The sequence below is a fragment of the Typopeltis vanoorti genome, chromosome 11 (assembly GCF_054136105.1).
Source record: "Typopeltis vanoorti isolate ZY-2024b chromosome 11, IOZ_Tvanoo_1.0, whole genome shotgun sequence".
Classification (NCBI taxonomy): Eukaryota; Metazoa; Arthropoda; class Arachnida; order Uropygi; family Thelyphonidae; genus Typopeltis; species Typopeltis vanoorti.
Genome location: NC_143559.1, coordinates 69388311 through 69416199, shown reverse-complemented (window position 1 = coordinate 69416199; position 27889 = coordinate 69388311). Strand labels below are relative to the sequence as shown.

General features: G+C 35.7%; 1 protein-coding gene across 1 annotated transcript in view; it reads left to right on the top strand.

Annotated features, from left to right (window-relative positions):
* The first annotated feature begins 7974 nt into the window (after positions 1–7974).
* Positions 7975–27889, top strand: part of LOC150101697 (ral GTPase-activating protein subunit beta) — a 778187-nt gene continuing 758272 nt past the window's right edge. The window contains 1 exon segment of the mRNA XM_090400967.1: positions 7975–8271. The gene's annotated coding sequence lies outside the window, so the exon portion shown is untranslated.

Sequence of the window (27889 nt, the reverse complement as noted above, 5' to 3'; positions counted from 1 at the left end):
TAATATTAGTAAATGTAAAGTTTTGGACTTTTGCATGATTAGATTTCCAGCCGCATTTTATATTAGCGGGAATTATGGTACAAGATACTGATGAGGCTAGGGATCTTCATATAATGATGGATAAGAAGTTAAAGTTTAAAAGTTACATAGCAAGAGTTGCAAATTCAGCTCAGAGGATAATTGCGATGTTGAAACGAACCTTGATGTCTAAGGAAAAGAAAATAATTTTCCCTCTTTATAAGGCCTTGATTAGACCACAATTGGAATATTATGCCCATATTTGGTCACCCAGGATTCAAAGGGATAAAGAAGCTTCGGAAAGGGTTCAAAGAAGAGTTACAAAGAATATATCCAGATTATGGGATTTAGATTATAAGGACCGATTGGAAAATATGTTACAGAAGAAAGAGGGGTGATATGAGAGAAGTCCATAAACTTCTGAATGGGTGTTATACTCATAGGATATCATCTGATAAATTTTTGTTTGTTATATACAAGGTAGGAAGAGTAAACAGAGGCATAAATGGAAGTTAAGTTTGTTTGCACTCAAGAAATGGGTAACAGCTAGACTTTTTATCACAGAGAAGTGACTGAGTGGATTAGTTTGTCTTTATGGGGTAGTGACTGCATATAGTGTAAATGAAATTAAGAGAAGGTATGGCAGCTTGTTTGCGTGATTTATAGTCTCTCTCGGTGAGTCCGTGAATCGCTGCAGGTCCCAGATAATAATAATTATAATAATACGGGAACTCACAGCTAAGAGGTGTCATGCGTTCGACTGGTTATAAATGTAAAAAATGAATTGCTGCGTTTAATTAGAAATGACAGGGGCATTTCTAATAAGGGAGATGAAATTATTTCATTGATTGAAGGGTTGTTGCATCTTATTCACTGGTTTTTGTAGTAACCATGCACTGATTACCTGGGTGGGGGATATATGCCAAACTACACCGCTTGGAATTATGAGTAGCTTAGGAGACAGCATGAATCTATAACGTAGAAAATGGAGTGATAAGGAGATAAGTGCTGTTTGAGAACTGATCTAGAGCTATTTAGCGGTAGCAATGCGAATGTATCGTAAAATCAAACTGCTCAATAAGGTAATCGTAAGATAGATGCAGAGCTTAAGCATGAATTGTGGTAGAAGGCAATGTTGAGATAGCACAACGTGATAAATGGTTAATCAGTTGCATGATAAGTACAAAGAACAGACCAGAACGATGACTGTAAGGAGAATAAAAGGAGATAACAGATGAAAAAGAAAATACTGGTGACTCTTCAGATGTTACAGTTAAGGTATTTGGTGAGCAATTCATCAAAATAATTCTTCCTCATAAGTGAGACATCATGTGAAACCTGAGTGTAGAATAAATGGGAGAGGATATATGGATGGATGGTGAATGAGTAGGAGGTATATTAGAAATTAGGAAGGCTTAATTTTTATAAGGTGATAAAAATTTATTTCCCAAGGAGGGTAAAATTGTTACTTTACAAAGTTTGTGATCGACATAACAAGTTAAGAACTATAGGCAAGTCTGTGTCTGGAGATTTGGCTAAGGTATTGGAGAGGCTAGTGAGAACTAATAATACAAACTTGATAATAGCAATATTTAATTTGATGGTTCAGCAATGGAGGACATTTTACTAATTATACCATAAGTCAACAACTGTATTAGACAGAGATTATTGATGTATATAATGATATAGATAGATTTTGCAATGGCTTCAAATCGATTGTTACAAGAACTTCGTAATTAAATGGGAATAGGTGGAGTTCAATACTATTTAGCAAGTCGAATAAGCGACAGACCACCAAATCGTCAAATCATTAGTGGTTTGCTTGAGTTGTAGGGTACTTTTTCATTATTGTTTAATATTTATGTTAATGATACTGGGATAAATTTTACTGAAGATATCAAACTCTGCATTCCAGCCCTCATTTAATTGAACTGTAATCTCATTATTATTACTTGGACAGCAAGTCCAAGCATAAGTCAACACCTGGGTAGTACAACACTAGGGAAAGTCGGAGCAAAGGTAGAGCAAGCTCCATCACTATGCTTAATATTTTCTCATAATGTAAAGCAGAGCTCCTAGGCGATGTATTACTGTTTTATTACCGATAGCGATGGAGCTTGCTCCACCTTTGCTTCGAGTTGCCCTAGTGTTGCACTACCCAAATGTTGACTTACGCTTGGACTCGCCGATAGTTCTTCTGCATGAAACTCTTAGATTTCGATCTCCGAGTTTCGTATCCGGCTTTAAAATAATGAGGGATTTATTATCCTCTTAACGTAATAGACTGTATAAGTCAACAAGTGAAACTAATAGTTCAGTGTTGCATGTCCGAGATTTCATAAGAAATGATGGAATACAAAGTATACAGCCAAGAGGAAATTTTTAAAGATGAGAGATTTCGGGTGGCGATGAAGAGGACCTGAGTTTAACAGTCTCATTTCAAAAGGTGTCATCACATTCGATTATGGTATTGACGAGGAACGATAATAACGAGGTTACAGTTCCATTAAATGAGGGCTGGAATGCTCTGAGCCATCTGTATATATGAATTATTATGTGCAAATTTCATCACATGATATTCATAGTGATGTAGCTCTATTAGAGTATATAGATGAATAAGGAAGGTGGTTTACAATCAGTGGAATGTAGAGTATGAACACAGGTTGAGTGAATGCCATCTGCAGAGTGTCATGAACAGCAGGAGTAGAATGTTAATTAGACATATAAGTTGGTGAAACATTAATGACAAATAAATTTTCATAGAGTTGTAGGAGAAGGATAGATGGCTCCCTGGAAACTATAACGAAGTTCTAGAATAGGCTTTTTTTTTGTTTTGCGCAGTGAGTTGAGCAGAATCATTGAATGACTTTAGTGGTCAGTCTGAAGCTCTGTCTTTGTGACATAGGGGTGGGATCCCTGGTATTAATCTTTTGATTACAATCGAGTCTGAAATTAATAGTATTCTGCTAATGAGTCTGATTAGGAATTTTCAGAAATTTGTGGTAGTGATTGAGAAGAGAATAATGATGTTTGTAACAGCAACCATTGACCTTATTACTGGAATCAAGAACAGAAATAATCCTCCGAGTTCCAAATTCTTGTGAATGATTTATTTTAATTTAATTAAAAATTAATTTAAAATAAAACATTAAAATATATAATTAAATTAAATTAAATTAATTGCATTGAATCACATTTCTACTTTTTTGAGACAATTCAGGATATTTTAAGGAAATCATTAAATATTAGAATTATCCCATTTCCATGATATTTCAAGGAAAATTTAGCAGAAATCAGTTTATTATCACTAATTTTTTTAATTTATTACATCATAATCATAAATAATTTTCTGATATGTATACTCAAGGGGTTTTCAGGCTAATATGACTGAATACTCCTCTAGTATATATATATATATATATATATATATATTAGGATAACCAAGTTATTTTATAAACTTGATTATTTTAACTCCTAATCCCAAGTATGCAAACAATTAAGTTTGTGCCTGAAACAAAGTTCAAGCCTAAAGATGATACAACACCAGGGCAACTCATTGTAAAGGTGGGTAAAGATCTGATCACTATTCTTAGTATTTTCCCATAATGTAAAAGACATCTCACTAGAAGATGTATACAATATCCCCAAGGTAAAAAAATTATTACATATATATATATCTACGACTGTATGAGGGTCAATTGGGCTTTGTGAAGGTACAATCATGCCTTAGTAATTTAATTAACTAACTCTTCATAATAGAATAACAACTGAGTTAGATAAAGGTGTAAAACTCGATGTAGCCTGGAATACGAAAGCGCTTTACATCGATTTTTACGGTGGTCAAGTCCCATGAGAATGTTACAAAAAATAACCTTGTTTGTCTCTATATGTTTTATGCTAAATATTACTGTAAATAACCATAGGAAATTTAATTACCATAGGAATTAACTGTAAATACAATTAATTCCTATGGGAATTAACTGTATTTACTCCTTTAACCAGAATATTCTATAATGTAAAAAACAAAGGCAATGCTTTGCTACCAGAACTTTGTATAATAGCTCTATATGAGGGCAAAAGAAAGTTGTTTATGATTTTAGTGTATGAGAAAGTTGCTTACGAGCTCTGCGCATAAACACCTTCAAAGTCAGTGCCTGAGAGATCTGAAAAGTTCAGATAAGTTTCTGCTGCCCAACGAGATACGATCAAAGGAATGCACGGAGGAGAATAAAGAACGGGTCGGTCTTAAAAGAAGATCAAGGAGTCGTGCCGAATTCTTTGGGAGTTACAACCTTTCGTGCAAGGTCCCGGAAAAGGGATAATTAAAAGGTACTGAGCCGAACATCGAGAGCAGCCGTTCGGCGGCAGTTACAGTTATCGGAGACGCACTTAGAGCTATTGGAGTCGGCAGTCAGGGAACCAGTCGTCTGCAATCAGCAGAGAGTTATCGGAAGCGGCAGAAATATCGGGAGAAGGATACAGAGGACCGGACATCACGGCGAGCCAACGCCAGAGGAGAAAATTGGGAATGACGAGAGAACAGCCAATGTAAATACCCGAAGCAGTTTTGCTCGGAAGTCCTTTTGCAGCGGGAGATCAACTTCTTGAGAGAGCTATTGAGTACTACAGGTTGCAGTCCACAGCCCGCCAATTCCTGACGAAATACTGCTGATGGAAGACACTCCTGAAGGAAGCCTATGACCCGAGATGAAAGAAAAGCCATAGAGACTTTAGTTCAAAACTTTTGATTGAATGTACGATACAGTGTCTCTCTAAGTTTGTTCTATTTTCTTTGTACATTTCCTGTTATAATCAAGATATGTTATAGATGGATTGATAAGAATTAGCTTAATAGTAATAAGAAGTGTCCATAAGAGAGTCATTTGGAATGGTAATGATTGGCATAAGTTTAGTGAAATAACTTGGCATAGTTAGCTAGCCTCTTAATGAGTAAATCAACGTTTTCAATAATTTGATTTAATAAGCAGAGAAATAATTGAGTAATTGTATTGTACAGTGTGTATTGTATTGTATAATTAATATTGAAAACGGAAAGTTTGTTTCTTTATGCTGAAAGTCAGGGAATAGGTAGAGAGAGTAACCTCCCTATAGTTTAATTAATGTACTTTGATATTAATGTATATAAATGTGTTTATTTATATCAATAGAGTGCCGTCTGATTCTTTAAATTACAATACACTGTTCCTAAATTTACTCAAACTTGTGAGCGGGAAACAACTAAGGCATATCAAGTGTAGTTGAAGTACTTGAGAAGCCACGCCTGTCTACGTAAACTTTATTGAAGGATTTTATGCTAGTAAGAGAGAGAGAGAGAGAGAGAGAGAGAGAGAGAGAGAGAGAGAGAGAGAGAGAGAGAGAGAGAGAGAGAGATCTGCGGGATGTATAACTCAGTTTTGTGCCGATTTAGAAACACTGGTGGCGCAGTCTTAACAAATAAATTTTCCGGTGTTCATAGGCATACGACTAGGTGAATGCAAAAGGAGGATAAACAATAGTAAGATAGAGGAAGTAGAATAAGAAAGGAAAACATATAGGAAAACGAGTAGAATAGAAAAGATATAAGAATAAAGACATCAAATAAACCCTTTGTTATAAAGGAAACGACTACACAATGATTTGCAAAGACATTTGACAGAATACCACATGGAACTCTGTTATGCAATTAGAACAAATGGGGACAGATATGACACTGGTTAAATGAATAAGAGGGCGGCTGCTGTACAGATAACAAAAAGTGATATATGGAGGGGCAGAAACAACGGAAAATTTCTGTTGTTTTTCCAATTGTACTACGGAAACGTTTTCTGAGTGAATGTTCGATGTAACATGGATTTCAGGAAGCTCATGAGATGTGTATCGAAGCCAGCATGACCTTCTGATATGAATTGCAGGTGGTATGGATGTTCAATAATAATAATAATAATAATAATAATAATAATAATAATAATAATAATAATAATAATAATAATAATAATAATAATAATAATAATAATAATCAGATAATATCTGCCCGTTAGCCTAGTGGTTATGCGCTTCACAACCATATGCCTGGGGAAGAAGTGTCCTAGGTTCGATTCCCGTCGGAAACATGAGGAGCTTAGGGATCTTACTAAGCCATAGCCAAGTTACCCGGTCTTGGGCGTGGGCAGTATGGTGTTTCCCCCCAGTTTAGCTGGGGTTTTTTCATCCCACAAGCAGGGCAGGAAAACCGGTCCCATGAACAAACACAGAATACAGTCATGAATACCTCCATTAGGGATGCAGGAGAGGAGTGGTGTGTTGGCTGCATTATTTCGCTGTGACTCCTCATTAGGAGGAGAACCAACCCGTGTGAATCAGATGGAAGGGAGAGATAGACAGAATCAGACAAAATTCATCTAATTTCTTTTATTCCCCTATAGGAATAGGCGAGGCCAGAAGTGACTCAAGACTACTGCTAATTATACCTGCCACCGGTGAAGAGTTGTGTGGTTGACAAGTGCTACTATCTCTTTGTTAATGCATGCCCTAATCCTAAAACTATGTTTAACTGTCTGAAAATAGTGTAGGTTCTGAGGTCGATTTTGTTGAGTTTAGTTTAAGGGAAGAAAAACTCGATTGGCATGCCAGAGATCGCCTAACTCGGAAACCGGTCGAAAAAATGCTTAGTTAAAGTTTCTCTAGTCGGCGACTTGAAATGATCTTACGACACTCTTCTTCGGGCGTTGTAGTGCTTGTGGATGGCATACGCCACCTCCACGGAGCTACACAGGTATAATAATAATAATATCAGCTAAGGCCAACTTGTCAGCAGCCTTCCTTGGTGGCTGACAAGTGGTGCCTTTTTGTGGTACCTTATCCTAACACTATGTTTACTGTCTGAAAATAGTGCAGGTTCTATGGTCGGTTTTCTTGAAATAATAATAATAATAATGTGCTGCATAACACAGTTATTGGTAACTTCCATGAAGCTAAGTAACTAAGGAGGTAGACAGATAAAGAACTATTAGAATAACATTTTTTTTTTTCTCCTAGAAGAAATCCGAGATTAATTGATAGAAATATTAATAGTAGAACTCACACTGTAATACAAGCTATGACTAGAGTTAGAGATGTAGGTCAATGGTATTTTGGTTCTTTGTCAATGCATGCCCTATCTTACTTTGGAGACTGAGTAGGCAGTTCAATATCCACTGGTAGCCAATCACAAATAGCTGGTCCAAGGCTGTCCGTAGCGAAGAGGCGTCTGAACAAGATGGCGGCTCTTCTCCATCTCGTGGTTTCTGACCCTAACACAATATTTTTAATGTTTGAAATAGTGTGGGTTTTACGGTCCATTTTCTTGAGTTTATGGGACGAAAAATCCTAGTTTCGAGACAAAAAACTGTTGCCCGTGTCAGAGATCGACTAACTCTGGAAAGAACCGCTCCAAAAAAAAAATTAAAAATAAATGAAAGGCTTAGGAGATGTTCCTCTAGTCGGCGACTAGACTTAAACTTAAGTCTATATTCGGCTTAGCGCTGAGGAGTGCAAACACCTCTTCTACTGAGCTACACAGGCTATCGCATACTGACTATACGGGAAAGAAGAAAAAAAAAACAAGGGTTAGTTGATTTCTTTTTTTCTTTTTCTTTCTTTCTTTCTTTCTTTTTTTTTTTTTTGACTACAGACTGTATGAATCTTGTAGTGATTGTTATGCTGCAGAGACTGGATACAAACGGATTTCCTAATAGTATGGTTTAGGAATTGTACTTATTTTCTTTTTGAAACATAAAAATACACAGAGGTTTTTATTTTATTTTTTAAAATAAGAATATCGACTTTAGAAAATACCTAGAGCAAACTTCATTCTTAACATTGTTTATATTTTGATGAGAGGTGGCAGCACTAAAAACCATCTGAATTTGTTTTTGTTTGCATATGGAGCTTTTTATTCAATGTTTGAAGGATTGTGCATTTTAGTTGCAAGTTTTCATAATTGCATTACGCATATGTAATATAATATATATATAAAATAATAATAAATATTTTTCAGTCAGATTCTATAGATTTCGGTGTCTTCTGTTATTCCTACAATTTGTGCTTGGTTCTAATTAAAATTATGCGTTGCTCTTGTACTACCTTATCGTATCAGTTGCCTGGGCCATGGAGGAGTGGCAGTCGTATGCCATATTCATGCTCTGTGATTCTTAATTTTTAATAGATGTATAGAACAGTGAAATGCATATATTTATGTGGTATGCGCATGTTTAGGTAATTCTTTAAATGTATTTATAACTTTACTACAATTAAAAGTGAATGTCATCAGCTGTTCGGAAAGAAACTGCTGAACTGATACTTTTGACGATTGTCATTACGATATATCTAATAGGGAAAAAAATGAATGAAGGCATACAGATTTTTTGATTTCGACTTACCAACTTGTTTTTAACATTGTATTTAATAAATTTGTTATAAGTATGAAAATCGCTGTGAGTACTGAATCTTGATCTGCTTTACTCTTGAGGCTTCATACACTAGGGATAGGCGCAACGCGAGGGATAATGATCATTTTAGGAGTCATATTACTCCCTTCGTCTCTATTCAGGATTCAGCATTGATTTGGACTTATACCTTTTGGACATACATATGATGAAGTAGATTTTGGCGCCCTTGAGTTTTTTTTTTTTTTTTTTTTTGTAGTGCATTAGCTATTATTATTATTATTATTATTATTTTTTAAACGAACATTTAATGTATTCTGACATTGATTAGGTCCATTTCCAGTAAATAACAAGTGTTCTCACTGGTATTTTGGTTCTAACATATTATGTAAGAACTTTAAAGAGGCAACTTAGTCAGATTATAAACCTTCCAAAAATGTGATAATTTCTTTTGAACAAGAATTATTTATCTGAAGGTTAACAAACGTAGCCCGTTAATATTGCTTATATTTTAAACAACAACATTTTTCAATACAGTGGTGACACTTCAAAGTTTTATCATTTTAAAGTTGTCACTTTGTAAATCCATTGGATGTATGGAGACATTAAGTCAGTTTCAGCGCATTTGGCCACTTGAAAGGTGACACATGCATTCCAGAAATAGTGATTGCATGATTTTTCAGTGTTCTCAGCAAAACTCATGATTAAAAAAAAGCATGAGTATAGCCGCTTAAGGTTATACTGTCTTGTACCTTGCTGCCTATAGTTTTTTGTTAGCATGTTGTTAGCTAATACTTCATCATCATCTTCCTTTTTTTTTTCCTCTTTTCTTTTTCCCAGATGTTTTTCTTCGTTTGTTTGCAGAATTAAGATAAAAGTAATATGAGCAAATTTGTGAATTATTTCACAGTTCACATCCTGTGGAAATTAATATATTGCCCTCAGTATAGGCCAGAGTGCAAATTATGAACCAATTATTTAAATGCACACTGAATACTTTTTATTTTTTTGTTTCTCATTTCTCATTGTTCGAGGCAAAAACTATAAAACCAAGTGCCACCAGAAATATTGTTTATTTATTTATTTATTTTTTTACAAAAAATACTATTTACAAAATGATAAAAGCTGACAAATGAAGAATTTGTTGGTTTTTCTGAAAAAACAAGTGCTCTCCCTAACTAACCAATTGTTTTTATATCCTTGCATTCTGCATTTTTTTTTTCTTTTCTTTTTTTTTTTTTTTTTTGTCAGAATTGAAATTGGTTTATATACCAGTTAAGAAGTAAACAAGGAGTATGTTAGAATCTGCTTTTTACAGATTCTAAAGAAAAGTTTTCACTTCAGTTAAGCTCAGAATAAAGCTCAAGTCTCTACTCGCACATCTACGGCATATATAGTGTTTCATTCTGAAATTCCTTTTGTGGCTTGATTGTGCTGTGTCCTTGCTAGCCAGAAAAACTGAGAAGACTGAACTTGAGTGGCATAATCTGATGTGGATCAGGACTTTATGTAGGTGAATATCTTTGTTATATCTACCATACTATCAGCATTCTCCTCGTGAGCATGCTAACTTGTAAATATCCTCTATCTTTAATTTTACAAGCAACAAGAACATTAACTATAATGAAAAATAATAATAAAATTTCAGTAGGAGCATACTATCATGCTATATCTGAGATGCAGTAAGTATTTTAAATAGTTTAATAAAATGGGAAAGGGGAAAGCACTTTAGAATTAAAAAAATATCAAAATTCCCTTAGGACACTAGTCGATTTTTTTGAAAACTGGAAAAGAAAAGGCATGAAGCTATTCCTAGTATAGTGTCAGATGGTGATCATAATTACTTAATAGCAAAATTAAAGATAGAAAAAAGATAGGAAGAACTAAAAAAATGAAATGATATAAATTATATGAAATAAAATTATACATAAACAAATAAAATATGATATAACATTTTGTGAAAGGTAGATCATGCCTCAGTAACTTGCTCATGTTTTATAATATAGTGATGGCTGAATTGGATAAGGGCATTGGGTTTACAGTGATACTGCTGGACTTTGCAAAGGCTGTTGACAGGATACCACATGGAATTCTAATCAGTAAACTGCAGCACATGGGGATGGATATAGGGTTGGCTAGATGGATAGAAGGGTGGTTGATGGAGAGATATTAGAGACTGGTTTATTCAGGAGTAGAGTCCAAAAGAAGGCCTGTGACTAGTGGTATGCTGCATGGTTCTGTTCTTGGACTACTGCTATTTAATTTATTCATTAATGATATAGGAAAGGATCTGAGAGGAACTGTTCAGTTATTTGCCGATGATCAAAGGCGGGTAGATCAATATTAAATATACATGATATCAAAATTTTGCAGGATGATTTGAATAGATTGGCAGACTGGGCTGAGGAGAATGGATGTCAGTTTATGTGGCAAAGTGTAAGGTTATGCATTTTAGGGCGAAAAGATTATCCGCCTAATCTTTGGGTGATAATTTCACCAGTTTCACCTTTGTCAATTTCCTGGAGTACGGTTCAACTGTACTCCAGGAAATTGACAAAGCCAGAGATTTGGAAGTGTTAGTGGATAGGGAGTTAAAGTTAGGGGGCACATAGCAAAAGTGGCAAAATCAGCTCATTAGATCACTTGGTTACTGAAGAATACTTTGATGAGCAGAGACAAGCAGGTTATTGTTCCTCTTTATCAAGCCTTGATAAAGACCCCCATCTAGATTACTGTGTGCAGTATGGAATGAACTTTATGAGAACAGGTTTAAGATTTGTGGGTTACAGAAACTGGTTGATAGGCAGAAAAGGGGTGATGTGATTGAGACATTCAAATTGCTGAGGGATTTTTACAAGATTAATTCAGAGGAAATTTTTCAATACAGGTGTGGTGGTGAGAGAGCTAGGGGCCATCCATGGAAACTGAGTAAGGGTTTTAGAACTAGGTTTTTTACTTGGAGAGTGGTGAATGAGTGGAATAAGCAACCAGAGTCTCTTGTGGTTGCCATGACTAAATGAGTTCAAGGTAAAGTATGATAGATACTGTGTGGAAGTTGAATAGTTCTTGACATGATGTTTAGGGCCTTCCTCAATGAGTCTAAGGACTCCTTGGAGTTTCCTGTAATAATAATCCATAAACAGTGTTATATTATAAATTTAGAAAATAAACCTATAGTAATGAAATATATATCTGTACACCGGAGGTAAAGCGCACTATGTCCGTTTTGTTATGCATCCGAAGTAAACGGCTACTTGTTCACTCAGTGCTCTTTACCTCGATACCATGATGGCACATAGTGCTCTTTCCAACTGGCTCATCTGTTTATTATTACACACAGCAGATAGTGCTTTGCACAACTGAAAAGAATGCAAAACAAAACATTAAAACATACCTAAAACTAGATTCCATAAAAAAAATGGACATAGTGCTCTTTACCGTCAGTGTACAGAATATGTTTTAATAATAAGTACTAATAGTAAAAAACAGGAAATATATGAAAAAGACAAAAAAGACAAAAAACACTAGATAATGAAATGAATACATCATACCTGCCACTCACAAAATAAAACTCAGAAACAGTTTATGAAAAACCAAACAGAAGATCAAAAGATGTAAAATACATTTAAGCCAGAAGCAATGAAAGATAAGTGAAGCAAAGCAAAAACTAAGAATGGAATTCACAAATAAACTGAAGGAAGATATAAAAGGAAATAATTTGTTATTAAAAAAAATCATTACACTATATATTAGCTCAGTATTTTTTTTTTATTGCATCAATATATAGTGCAATAAAAATTTACATATTAATTGACAAAGATTCTTCTTTTTCCCATAGTCCACAAAGGACTGTGGGGTAGATATTTGGAAATATTCTTCAGAAATCTTTCCCTTATGCCTTGATTGACCTTTTGCTTTCAGTTCTGTAAATGAAGCACTTGTCCACTTTTTTTATATTGTCTGTCCAGTTTATTCTAGGTCTGAGTCTTTTTTGAGTTCCTGGAATAAGTCCTTCAAGAATTTGTATTGATCTGCTGATATGATCAAGCCACATACGTCGTTTCTTTCAAATCTTAGTTATGATATTATCTCTTGGACTGGTGAAAGAAGTGATTCTTTGTCCTACTTCAAATTTGGGATATGATCAGTGGATGGTATCTTTCTGAATTTTCTATAGCACCTAATTTCAAATGCCAGCAATCTTTTCATCTTCTAAATGTGTGGGAAGGCTTATGTGTTTGTCATACATGTTGATTAATTTTAACAATATAATTGAGAACACAGACTGATAAGAAAATAACTAAGCACAAGAACAGTTTGTCACTGAGAAAACCACAATCCGGTATAACAACAGGATTAGTTGTAATGTAATGTGCAACAGAGACTGAAGTCCTAATAAGGTCATGCCATCTATGTTGAGGGAAAAAAAAAAATAACAGAGAGAGAGAGAAAGCAAGTATTAATTTGGTCTTAAGATGACTGCCTCCCAAATCTGACAAATTTACACAGCCATACTTGTTGAGGTTTGGAATATGTTTCAGTGCTTCTGTTGGTTCCAGGAATAACCTCCTTAACTTGTAAAAACTTCTGTGCAGCACTTTTGTTTTTTTCCAGTCGATCCTGTGTGTGTGTGTAGGGGTATCTAAAGCATGGTTTGCTAGACCTGACTTGCCATAGTGATAGTGCTGGATATATTTTTTATGTTCACTGAGGTGGATGTCCACAGTTCTTCCTGTCTGTCCAATGATATGAACAGGGCACTTCATAGACTCCTGGATGTGATAATGGAGAGAGATTCTGTCCCTGGGTGAATGGATGAGTGAACATTGGCAACTCTATATAGTGAAAGTTTAGTTGTGCATAGTTGGTGTTTGTTAAGCACTTTAGATATATCTTTTCAGATGTGCCTTTAATGTATGAAATGGTGACAGTTTTGTTGTAGTCTTCTGAGGTAGACAGTGGAGGGGGGGTGGATTTCTAGGGCTATATGGTGAAATTTTAAATACAGTGTACAGTGTATAGTTGGTGTTTGTTAATCACTCTAGATATATCTTTTCAGATGTGCTGCCTTTAATGTATGGGATGGTGACAGTTTTATTGTAGTCTTCTGTGGTAGACAGTGGGGGAGGGGGATTTCTAGGGAGCATTTAGTATTTTTTCTATCTTATGGGGATTATAGCCATTGGCCAAGAAGGTGTTATGTAATAGTGAGTGAGTTCAGCAGTGAGAGCAATGTCATCAGAACAAATTGCTCTAGCTCTGTGGGTTAATGTTTTTAGAATACCTTATTGTTGAGAAACTGAGAATGATAAGGAACCATCTGGAAGACGTGTGATTAGTGTATCAAGGAAGGCAGACAGTCATTAGCTTCCAGTTCCATTGTAAAGTGGATTTTTGAATGCTGGCTATTTAAATGTGTCTGGTTCATGTGGCCAAATGGCAAACACATCGTCAGCATAGCGTAGCCAAAGCCTTGGTTTGAGCATGGTTGTATTGATAGCTAGCTTTTCCAAGAGGTATGGGGGGGGGGGGGGAAGGAGAGGCATAGCTGTTCCATCTAAGTGTTTGTATATTTTTCCTTTCCATGTAAAATAACCTGCCTGTCCTGTGAATTTAAATAGTTGAAATAATCAGGGGCAAATTGTGACTTTAGTAAACCAAGGGTTTCAATTAATGGTACATTTGTGAATAGTGAGGTGATATCAAAACTCACCATTATGTGTGAACTTTTTAAAGTATGGTTTTTTAAAATACTTCTTGGTAGAATTTTTAACAAAAGAGGGAGAATTGTTTGTGAAAATGGCTAGTAGTTATTTATGCTAAATGTCTAGCAAGTTTATATGTTTATACTATCCACAATAGGGCATAAGGGTTACCTTGTTTGTGAATTTTTGGTGCTCCATGTATCCTGGGTGTTTTAGCATGGAAGGGCTTGAGTTTGTTAACTGTTTCTTAGGCCAGGAAGTGACTTTGTTCAATAATTTGTACATCTTAGTCTTTGTGTTGCATGTTACAATTGTTCAAACTAGTTCCATTGTTATAACGGATTGTGGTTGTCTCATGTACTGTGACAAACTGTTTTTGTGCTCTGAAGATGCTGGATAGAATACCAGCAAAATATCAGCACTAAATTAATAAATAGTTATATTCTTATCAGTCTGTGTTCTCATCTATACTGTTAAATTTAATCAACATCTTCATCTTCCTTTAGGAAGGTCAGAGTTTCACTTCCATATAGGAGTACTATCTATCTATCCCAATGGCTTTAACAGGCATTTAAGGCCCACAACCTTCCAAGTGCTTGGATTTCGTAACCAAAATACGAGGATAGAATGGTTACCATATAGGAATACTGAATTAACTAATTTCTCAATAAGGCATAATCTGTTTGTTATTGTAATCCTGTTATCTGTCCATAGCAGTTTTAGTTTTTGGAGTGCTGTTGTTGCTTTTGCAATTTTTGTTCTAATAAGATTACTTTAAAATAATTATTGTAAAATATAAAAATGAACAGGATGAAGGCTCATCCAATAAAGAGTATATGAATATTAAAAAATAAGGGGTTAAAAAATCAGAAGAAACTTTGTGGGCAATGAGAAAAATGAAAATGGATTATGAAATGCCAGAGATTAATGAAATTACAGCTAAAGAAATTTCAGCAAAATGGTAAGAACATGTGTTAAGCTGCTTTTTTACTGCCTTGGCAGTAAAAAAGCAGCTTAACTTGGCACACTTTTTGGAAATCATGGCTTGGATATTAGGCTGGAATTTTGAACATACTGCAGAGTTTAGGTCCTCATTTCAACATGGATTATTTCTATAATAGGTCACAACAAATATCAGGATCTTGAGAATAGAAACAGTAGTCTGGCCATATAAAGGAAGGGTATAAATCTTGGAGAGCTTCTCACTCGGTTATAGTGCCAAAGGAGGAGCATTCCACTAGGTAAGAGATGAAATTTATGAGATCATGATCTGAATTAACAAGAAGAGAGGTCAATTCAGCGGTGAACCTGGAGGGAGGATGTTGCAGCCTAGATCCACCTTGCGCTTGTTAATACAATGGCAGCCTCATTTGCAAACCTAAAAAAGTGTACTTAAATCCTCCTGAACTAAACATCAGTATCACTCCTAATAACTTTCCATCATCAGCAGACAACTTGTTGGTCACCTGAATATTAACAGAGACAGTATGTTTGAATAGTAAGAATAGGAAAGCACCGGATCCACTGGTTACTTTCCCCATTCTGAAACATTGCCTTTCCACATGCACGAATTGCTGTATTATTCAGACAATGTGTCTCTCATATCTATCTAATTATTATCCTAAAAGCTTGCACACCAACTTTTTGTGCTGCTCGAAAATGCTTTTGCAAAGCTTAAAAATATCACCAAATATGAGCCTCCCCATCCATCACATTTTTCATAAAATACAAATAGATTGTTAAAGCAAGACCTCCTTTTACAAACCCATGTGAACCATTATAAAGCCATTCCTGTTTCTGTTTATAACTAATCTCTCCAGTGCCTTAATTACAACTGCAGATATTCAGACTGTTTGAATCATCTTAATGTCACTTTTGTTCAGTCCCACACCATTTAACTCTTTCCACTCATTCTCCCTCTCTCATTCCACTCATTCTCCTTCTCCCTCTCTCCACGCCACGTCGTCAACACACTCAAATTCTCTGCAGACACCAGACTCTCAGCCAAGGCATTCCAATCATTCACAACTCTGCATACAAAAGACCTGCTTCTCACTCCCCCTCCTCACACCCTCCTTATACAGCTTCCAGGGATGTCCTCTGGTTCTCTCCTGATCTCCCACCATTTGTTGTAAAACCTCTCCAACATTGATCCCATAACAACCACCTTACTAACTTGTAGGTCTCTATCATATCACCCCCCCTCCTCTTCCTTCTATCCACCAGACTGTAAATTGCATCTTCTCAACCTTTCCTCATATTCGGCATTCCAGAGATCAGGAAACTACCAAAATAAGTCATCTCTGGACCCTTTCCAACACCTCTTCGTTCTTTTGAAAACCAGGTGACCAAATCTGTGCACAGAAGTCCATGTGTGGCCTAATCAAAGCCTTATATATTGGAACAAGAATCTCCTTCCTTCTACAAGTCAGCATCCTCCCATCATTGCCGGAATTCATTGTGTTATCCTCACAATTTTGGTAGCATGTCCTCTAAATTTTAGATCCTTATCTACCATCACCCCAAGATCTCTTATGACTAAAATTAACACATGTGAACCACAGTAGTAGGTTTTTTTATTTTTTATTTAAAAAAAAACCAAAAAAAACCCTACTACTTTGGTTCACGTGTGTTCATTTTAGTAATGAATTCTCCACGGGTTTCTCTATATAATCAAGATCTCTTATTTTCTCTACCTTCAACAGTATATCCCCATCCAGAGTAAATTCTACATCCCTTCCCAAATTTGTAAACCTTATATTTCGCAACAGTAAACTGGTATCTGTACTCCTGTGTCCCTTCACTCAATCTATTCAAGTCTTTTTGGTAAGGCAACATCTGCTCTAAACCTCATAGTTCATCCCAACTTTGCAATCATCTGCAAACAGCTGAATATCTCCATCCAAATCTTTTCCAGTATCATTAACATACAAGTTAAACAGTAATGGCACTTAAACAGACCACTGATTCACACTACTAGTGAATTTCCTCTTCTGGGATATTGCTTCCCCCCATACACAACTTGTTTGATACCTATCAGATAGCCAGTCTCCGATCCAATGCACTAATCTAATATCTAACCCCCATTTGCTCTAGTTTGACTATCAACTTATCTTTCGGTAATCTATCAAAAGCCTTTGCGAAATCTAAGTATATTACTGTGTATTCGCTCTCCTCTGTCCAAGGAAGCTGTCCCTTTATTGTAATAAGTAAGTAGATTACTAAAACACGACATCCATTTAGCAAATCCATGCTGTCCAACAAAGGTAATACCATTGTTGTGAACCCAATTATTGATTCTGATTTTCACTAACCTCTCCAACACCTGACACACACAGATTGGCATGTCATTTGATGCTTGAATTCTGTCACCTCTTTTTTTAAGCAGTACAGTCTTGCTTTCTTTCCACTCCTTTAGAACTTGACCCAATATAAGACTCATATACATTGGGTCAAGTTCTCTCCTCATCATTAACTACTCTCATTAATCTCTTCATGATGTCACATTCACAAGAATAAACGCCCTTTAAGAACTGCTCATTAAGTATCTCCACTATATCTTTTGCAGTAGTTGTCCTTATACCATTTTATTTTCTCCAATCAATGTCATCTTTCCGTAATGATTTTTTTTTTTTTTTTTTTTTTTGCTTGCTACATATTGAAAGAACTCCCTAGGATTCTTTTTTGGCTTCATTAGCTAACTGCTGCTCATACTTTACTTTTGCTACCCTTACCAACCAAGTCATCCTCCTTGCCTGGTCTTTGTAATCCTCATGGAATTGGTTATTACCACTTCTCTTATGCTGCCTCCATAATGCCTTTTTTTCTCTGTATCTCATGATTAATCGTTTCATTCATCCATTTCACTCCTACCTTATTTGATCTTCTGACCCTTGGAATACATTTAGACATTGCTTCTATTAGATAGTTCTTGAATATCTCCCAAGCTACATTGATCTCTTTTCCAGCTAACTCCTCATTCCATGCTACACCTGCAAGCTGTCTCCTGAGCTCTTCATAATCACCAGCCTTGTAGTTCTATATATGCCCTTTTCTCACAGAGGTCCTCAGCTTGCTGGCACACTTGACACTATTTAGATAGTAAAATTCTAGACAATATGTCATTTAAAAGTTGCTTTCAATCTTCATTAAAATTTGCAACATGAGTTACAAGTTGTAATATAATTATTATTATTATTATTTCGGGCGACTCCAGGGAGTCCTTAGACTCATCGAGGGAGGCCCTAAACATCGTGTCCACACAACTATACGACATTCTCACAGTATCTATCATGCCTTGCCTTGAACTCGCTCATTGTCAGAGTACCCACAACAGACTCTGGCAGCTTATTCCACTCATTTACCACTCTAAAAGTAAAGACACGTAGATGCTAGTTGCATCTATGTGTCTTAACCTGTTTAAAGAAAACTGGAGTAATTACTAATGTAAATTCGAATGGCAACCATAACAATATATGTAGAAAATACATGTAGCACAATCTTTAAACACCATCTGTTTTTTGAGAAATAACTCAGGATATAGTTGTACTGCTGAAATTAACAAGGTTCCTGTATACTATTCTGGTATGATACTTAACAAAGTGATTACGGTTTTTACAATTTTTATTTATTGCAGTTGGAATATTGCTGGTTTTGGTAGCTCATTTATTGTTACCAAGGCATGTCCATGGAGTCTTAATACTCATCATGGATGGCCCACACTGAACATTATTCTCATAATGCTATCTCTCCTTAAACTCATTCATAGACTGTACTTACAACATAATTGTCTTCTAATTTTTAAAGGCTTTAATATGACCACATGTATACTGAAATTAACAGAATTTTTTACTTTGTGTTGACTACACTCTAGATATGATACTTCACAGGATGAATTTTTATTTATTGCTGTATTGTATATTATTATTATCTGGGCAACTCCATGGTATTCAGAGGTTCAACATGGAAGGCCTACACTGATCATTGTTGACACAATTCTGTCATTACTCTCCTTAAAATCATTTACAGATTGTATTCACAACACTTAAGTGTCTTTCAATTTCTAAAGGCTTTAAGATGATCACATATGAACTAGTATACTCAGCTAAAAATGGTGAATGAGTGAAATTGTTACCTCTAATAACCTATTCCACTCATTTATTATTACTCAAAAAATCTAATCCTTGCATTCTTGTTTACCCATACTTTTACTCATGTGAAATGGACATTCATGGATAATCACCTGTTCTCTCTCCTTCCAATGTCATGTATTGAAAAATATCTTTAGCATCTAGTCTATAAAAGTCTCTTAGTAACTTCAATGTCCCTCTCAAAAATAAAAAAAAAATTTAACCCATAGACCTTCAGACTATCCTTATAGGAAGTATTTTAAAGACCTGTCATTATCTCGATGACCTGCTTCTGGATGCTCTCTACCACTTACTCAACTAAGAAACCCAGGCTTCCAAAGCTTTAAGCAGTAGCTAGATGTTAGAAGATGCTAGTTACAGAAATATACAAAACAGCATTACAGTTATAGAACCATGGGATGTGAGAGCTGATATAACAACTACATTAACAATTAACCTTGCCCACAAGATCTGCAAAGAATGCTGCCATAAAATTTTCTTGGACATCTCCATAGAGTCACCTGTCACATGAAGTCTACGCTAGCCATTCACATAACACCTATCATACCTCTCCTTGAACTCACTCACCGACAAAGCACTTGCTTCTTCCTCTAACAATCCATTCACTACTATCGAAGGAAAAAAAAATCATCTCTTGCTAACTGCACTCTTACAGTTTCCAGGGATGAAAGTCATCTGTGTCAATCTTATAAAACCTATTTAATAATTTATATATTTCTGTCACATCATTTTCTTTTGTGTAAACTAGTATTTGTAACCCATAAATGTCAATCTTTTCTTCTAGAGAACATTCTATAGACCTCTTGAAGTCTTGGTCATTCTCCTCTGGATCTTCACCACCACTTCCTTATTTCCAATGTGGCAGTGTTTTTCCTCCTGGACATTCAGTATTTTTCATCCTACAGAGCAGACAGATTGATCATAACCACACACAATTAACAGATATAATACACTAGCCTCATAACCTTAGTTGCTTCAACCGTAAATCAGACACAACCAACTAACCTTATTCCCAAAGAATGAGGAAGTAGTGGAGAAACTCCAGAGGATAGTGACATTTCCAAAGGAATAAAGGCAACTAGATGTTGCCTTATTAAAGTCTTAGAGGAATAATAATTCTCTATCTCTGTTTGTCAGCATGATTTTAAACATGCAGTTAATTTGATGAGCTATTTTGGCCACCTTTACAACACACCCTCTAAATGTACTTTAACTCTGTGTTCCCCCCTATACACACACAGAAAATATCCCTGGCCTCGTAAATTTCCTGCAGTTCAGTTTTATCAAAATGCACAGCTTGTGAGGTGAATAACTTAACCCTGATCTGTTTCATCTTTATTAACCTCTCACCAGTTTTGTATCATCAGTCAACAACTGGATATTTCTCCTTAAATCATTTCCTATATCACTGATGATGTGCAAATTAAATATCAGTGGTTCAAGTATAGAACCCTGCCTTCTCCTGGATTCATTTCCCTCCACATATTTGATGTCTGTCTGTCTGTCAGCTACTCTCTTACTCATATCACCAGCTTCATATCTGTCCCCATTTGTTCTAGTAACAGAGTTCCATGGTAGCTGTCAGGAATCTTTGCCAAGTCTAGCAGTATCATCTTGTAGCCATTTCCTTGATTCAACTCACTTGTCACTTTATTATTTCAAAAAAAAAAAAATTACTAAGACAATACTACTCTTTAAAAAACTATGCTGCCTTCTATATCATATTCTTGTCCACATATTCATTAATTCTGCCTTTTACCCATTTCTCCTACCTTAACCAATACTACTGAGATATTCCATTGGCTGCCTCTAGAGCTGAGAATTAAAACTTAAAACAACTTGCTTAGAGGATCTGTCAGTTCCCTTCAAATTCTTGTAATACACTTGTCAGTACTCATCTAATCTAATGGCCACATTTGCTCTGAAATATGTTCTGTATATTCTGAATCCTAATCACTTCCAATTCATTTATCTTTATTCTTACTCAGTCAATGGCTCATTTGACACTGCAGTATTTCCACCTGGATGGTAGACCCTTGCAGAGTGATCCCTAAGTAATTAAGCTGTTTTGTCTGCTTCTGTCTGTTATCTCTATGCTATCAGCATTGTTAAAGCTATCTTTGCATAGTTGTTCTTTTACTCATTACATAACAAAAGAACTTTTTTTGGATCTTCTTTGTTCTGCTTGGCTACTTTTCTTTCATGATATGATTTTGCCTTCTTTATCATACAGACCATCCTTCTTTGCCACTGCTTTTTACTTCTTATGAGTTTGCTATCTCACCTTTCTCTTTATAAATCCTTCACACCTTTTTATACAGTTCTTTAATTGCATATATCCATCTAACTCCTACTTGATTTATCCTCCTAACCTTGGATATACATTCCAGTACTGTTTCCTTCAAATGTCCTTCAACCATCCCCTATGCTCTGCTAATCTTTTTCATCTGAATTCTTATGTCATGGTACTTCTCCAAGCTGGCTCATCAACTTGTCATAATCACATACTCTAATTCCATATACCTTTCTTAACTGCATTCTGCATATCTGGCAGTCCTTTCAGGTGAAGACTGCACGGTCACTCTCCCATTGTGGTTCCTTTGGTTATTGAAGAGTTTTTTGATGCTGTTTCCAGGTTCAGCATTTGAGCCCTATGCTGTCTCAGGTAATTACTCTTAGAAGCTGTATAAATTCCATTTCTTTCCATCCATGTGACATTTTTCTTTCTAGCTATGTCTCCATAGTTGAAGTCCCCCAATAATAATTACTCACCTTCTACTCATTGTGTATACTGTCCCATATTCTCTCTTGTACACTTTGGCTTATAGCAGCCACTAGCTATATATTTCTTCCATTTGCTCTTGGCCTCATACCAAATAGCCTCAAATGCTGCACTGCACTTCACATCACTATTCTCTTGCCAAACTCCTTTTGGGTTTTTTCGATTTTTCTTCACCCTTCTTTCAATCCTATTATTTCTCTCTTATCCTCTCTTAAATATGGATATCTATATCTCTTGCATTTTATCTGTATATCATCCTCTGTCAACCAAGTCTCACTAATGCCTATGACTTTTGACTATATCTCTTGCATTTTATCTGTATATCATCCTCTGTCAACCAAGTCTCACTAATGCCTATGACTTTTGACTATATCTCTTGCATTTTATCTGTATATCATCCTCTGTCAACCAAGTCTCACTAATGCCTATGACTTTTGACTACATTGAACTTGCTGAGAACTCCTCATCCTTATTCCGGGTGCTTCTGGCATTAGTATAAATAAACTGTTATCCCTTTTGGTCCACACCTTGCATTGAATATCCCACTCAGCTTCAGGACTTTAGCAGTTACATTAGCATTTTTTGATCATTCTCTCACTCATTCACTTACTTTAAGGATGCCTACACACCCTCATTTGCATCCCCTCCCTCCCTCCCACTTTCATTAAAATCTTTAGCTTTCTTGACTGCACTACCACTCTCACTATGCAACACTTTCTACAGACAGAAAAAAAAAAAAATTAAAGTTAAAAAAGAGCTGTATTAATTACTGATGTATGTAGTAGTCAATTTTTCATATATGAGTTGCCAAAAGGTATCACATCTTATTATTAAATTACTCTGGATTAGAGAAAAGTTGTTGGAAGTTTTTTCACTTGGTTATGCTATAAATTAAAGATACCAAGAAATTATATACTTGGTTTAATCCTTTATTATTATTACTATGGGCAACTCCAAAGAGTCCTTAGACTCATCGAAGGAGGCCCTGAACATCATGTCCATCGCAACTATTCGACATTCACACAGTATCTATCATACTGTGCCTTGAACTCATTCACAGTCATAGCACCCACAACAGACTCTGGCAGCTTAATCCACTCATTTACCACTCTAAAAGTAAAAAACCTAGCTCTAACACCCTTACTAACCATGCTCTTGCCCAGCTTCCATGGATGGCCCCTAGTCCTCCCACCACCTGTTCTCAAAAATATCCTCTGAATTAATCTTATAGAAACCCTTCAGTAATTTGAATGTCTCAATCATATCCCCCTTTTTCCGCCTATCAACCAATTTCTCCAACCCACAAATCTTCAACCTGTTCTCATAAATTTCATTCCATAGACCTGTTATCATCTTGGTCACTCGCCTCTGGATCCTCTCCATCTCCTCCCCCATCTAGAAGAAACCCAGGCGACCAAATCTGGGCACAATAGTCTAGAGGGGGTCTTATCAAGGCTCGATACAGAGGAACAATAACTTGCTTGTCTCTCTGCTCGTCAATGTATTCTTCAGTAACCAAGTGATTTGATGAGCTGATTTAGCCACTTTTGCAATGTGTCCCCTAAACTTCAACTCCCTATCCACCAACACTCCCAAATCCCTGGCCTCATCAAACTCCTGGAGTACAGTTCCACCAATGTGGTATACTGCTGTTAATCTTTTCACCCCATAATGCATAACCTTACATTTTGCCACATGAAATTGACATCCATTCTCCTTAGCTCAGTCTGCAATCTATCCAAATCATCCTGCAAAATCTTGACATCGTCTGCATTCATTATTGCCCTACCCAACTTGGCATCATCAGCAAACAAATGAACCATTTCTCTCAGATCCTTTCCTATATCGTTAATGAACAAATTAAATAGTAGTGGTCCAAGAACAGAACCTTGCAGCACACCACTAGTCACAGGCCATCTTTTGGACTCTACTCCTGAATAAACTACTCTCTGATATCTCTCCATCAACCACCCACCTATCCATCTCACCAACCCTATATCCATCCCCATATGTTACTGTTTAGGGATTAGAATTCCATGTGGTATCCTGTCAAAGGCTTTAGCCAGGTCCAGCAGTATCACTGTAAACCCCTCCTATCCAGTTCAGCTGTCACTGTGTAATAAAACTTGAGCAAGTTACTGAGACATGATCTACCCTTCACAAAACCATGCTGTCCCATACAGTATCTCATTTTCATCAATCCATTCTGGTATTTTTCACTTGACTACTTTCTCCAAGACCTTGACAACTACTCCTGATATGCTGATTGGTCGGTAATTTGCAACAGCAGTCTTGGATCCTCCTTTATGCAGTGGAACTATTTTCCCCTCTTTCCACCCCTTTGGGACTATACCAAACCCGAGACTCGGATTGAACAATATGGTCAAGGCACTGACAATTCTTTAGCCGCTTCATGTAAGATCCGTGCTGGTATACCATCCAATCCCACAGATGTATTCACATTAAGGTTTTGTAATAGACTATTCACTTCCACTTCATTCACCACAGTTCCCATATAAACTAATTCCACTATATCAACTGACTCAGTTACCTCCCTACCATCAGCATTCCTTAAAATCATTCTGCTGTATACAGTTGTTTTCTTACTTGCAGCATATTGAAAAAACTGTTTGGGATTCTCTTTAGCTTGCATGGCTAATTTCCTTTCATAATCCCCTTTTGCTTTTCTTACCACAAATCTTAGCACACTTTATCCAAGTCTAAGCAAACAAAGTTTTCAACTGAAGTATTTTCAGGACTGAGGCAACTCGTAAAGGTGAATAACTTCACATCTCTGTCATATATGAAAATATATGAAATATATCATATATGAAAATATGACTTCTGCATTACTCCAACCTTAGTATCACTTCTGGGTCTGGCTGCCACTGAAGCGACCTCAATAAAGGTCAACTGATCTGGGTAGTGATCCTTCCCATAATGCACAGCATTATACATCTGTAAGGAGATGTGCTTTGCATTATGGGATACTAAGGCAAGTGATGTGAAGTTATACCACCTTTACCAAGAGTTGTCCCAGTCCTGAAAATACTTCAGGTGCAAACTTTTGTTTGTTTACACTTGGATAAAGGATTAAACCGAGGATATAATTTCTTGGTATCTTTAATTTACAGCTATCATTTTAGTGGTATTTGTGCTTTGCTTAATTCACTAGGTTCCATTTTGTATGTGTGTTTGTGTGTTAGCTGGTTTTTGTATGAGGTAGGGTACTAATGCCTAATATCAACCCTCAGATTCTCCTATATTGCACTCAATTCCATTCTAAATTCTGATGTTCATGTCAGTTTTGCTGTATGCTCTCGGGTCCGTTTGTCTGTTATTCAGGATGAAAAATTATTAGATAACTGTGAGGAAAATTTCCATCACTTCTATATGAGAATAGCTAACTCAGCAATGAGAATCAAATGTGATCTATTCCAGCCAAAGGGTCTATGTTTATTATCCTTGTATTTATGCTATGGAGGTATACATACATACTTCTATACATTGATGTAATGTTACATTTTTTTAAATTTGAATTTGATGACGTTGACAAAATATCTGGATAAACATTCATAGATGTGTATAATCATAATAAATAAAAATTTTCCAATCTTTTCATTAAATAGAGATCTGATCTCCATTACAAAACACTGATGTTTGGAGATCAGGTATTAATTGTTCCAGTTATAAATACCAATTTGATATTTAATTTATTTTGATTTGATTATTTTAATTCTTAATTTAAGTAGATGGATCAGTAAGTCAATGAACTAGGGCAAACAGTGAAAAGACATTTACTGGAACAAACTCAAACTCAACATATAGAAGAAGAAAAACAAACTCGGACATCAGAGGAATTGAGCTTATGATCCATCAGTATAAAGAGCATTAATGGAAGGGAAATCAAAATGGAAAAGTGCACATGGATATAATGGCAGCTTATGCAGCTCAGTGGAAACAAATGATGATGCTTTTAGGTCATGGAGAAGTTTTCCTAGCCAAAGCTAGAAATATTCATGAAGATGAAAGTGAAAATGTTGTAATGGTAAAGGCATTGGTAATGGTTCACAAACTGAACCATGACAATGTAAGTAAATTTATTGGAGTATGCAGAGCCTTTTTTTGCAGAGCCTTTTCTGATGATTACAGAATAAGTGACTACAGTGATCTAAAGCAGTATTTTGAGAAAGTTTGTAGTATTTGGTAATTTTGCAGAAAGACAAGATTACCAAAAGTGATGTTTGGACATTTTCAGTATTAGTGTAGAAGCTGTTCACCCAGGCCAGCTTACCATTAGAAGACATGCTAGATGACACAGTGTTAAAGCTTTTCAAATACCAAGAATTAAAATGGTCATCACCTGATGCTGCTCCTGAACTTCTTAGAGAGGTCTTTATCCATTGGTGGAGCCCTAGTCCCAAAGAGTCATCATTTAGTGAAGTGGGCACTTCAGATTGGTGAAATCATTGTAGTTAGTCATGTATATAGTCCCTCTCCAGTTAAGTCTGGATATTTTACCAGTGGCCCAAAGAACAATTTAACTCCTACATTAAAAAAAATGAACAGCCTATATTTCTACCCATTGCAGGGTGAAAGCCTCTTCCATTGTCAGTGGTTTGGGTCTACTGCTCCCATGGTGACCCAGTCCATATTGGGAGAGTGTCACAGACATCCGTGCCTACGTGGAATTTGAACCCACAGCTTCTAGGCTGGAGAGCAGATATGCTTACCTCTTGGCCAACCAGGCCAGCTAAAAAACAAAATACAACCAAAAATCCTTGATTTGTGATGAGATCAATGGAACTATAAATTGAATTGTTGCTAAACAGGACTTTGTTGGGGGGGGGGGATCAACATTTCATAAACTTTGAGGAGACTAGCATTTGAGAGGAATATAATGCTGAAATTCTAGCTGGTGGAATTATCCAATTTTTATACAATACAGGCTTTGTAAATATCATCACATTTGTGACAGGTGTATATAAGCTGTCTTCAGCTTAGATTCTATACATAGAAACATTTGTGCGAAGAACAATATTGAGATACTTTGCTATCAACTTAATTGTTTAAAACCCAGAAATAATTTTAGAGTAAGAGTTTATACATTTATAATATATCATGTATTTGTAAATTTCAGTAATTTCCTTTCACTAATTTGTTGTCAAATCATTGTACTTTATTTATTTTATTCATTTCTAAAGTTACTATACATATATATTAACTTTCATAACCAAGTTTTTTTTTTTGAAGAAATATTGTGATGATACATGCAGTGTTTAAGAAATATGTCTCAGTTTGGAGTAGAAATGAGTTATTATTACCTTCCTCTACAACTTAAATCATAAGAATTGCAAATTTTTCCTACATCAGCAAGGAAATTATAAATTGCATGTTTATAATTCAAAATTGAGATTTATTGCATGTTTATGTAAATATACATATGGAAATAACAAAAAAACTTAATAATAACAAAAAATATGTAAGTGTTATATCCAATACAATCAGTTCTGCTTGGTATACTTAATTTACATGGGTAGTCTGAAAAGTTCTGGGCCTCAATCATAAATAGCAACACTATTGTCAAGATTTATTTATTTTTTTCTAAGTTGGTACATCGATAAGCATCGATGTGAAATTGCAAGTCATTCTATCAAGTAGTTTTTTATACAGCTGTTGGAAGCCAAAGTGTTGTCTGTATCCCTTGAAATGGATGACATTGAGTATCATGCGGTTATAAAATTCTTTGAAAATGAAGATTTAATGCCAAAAGAAATTAACTCGAAGTTCATAAAATTTATGGGCACTCTT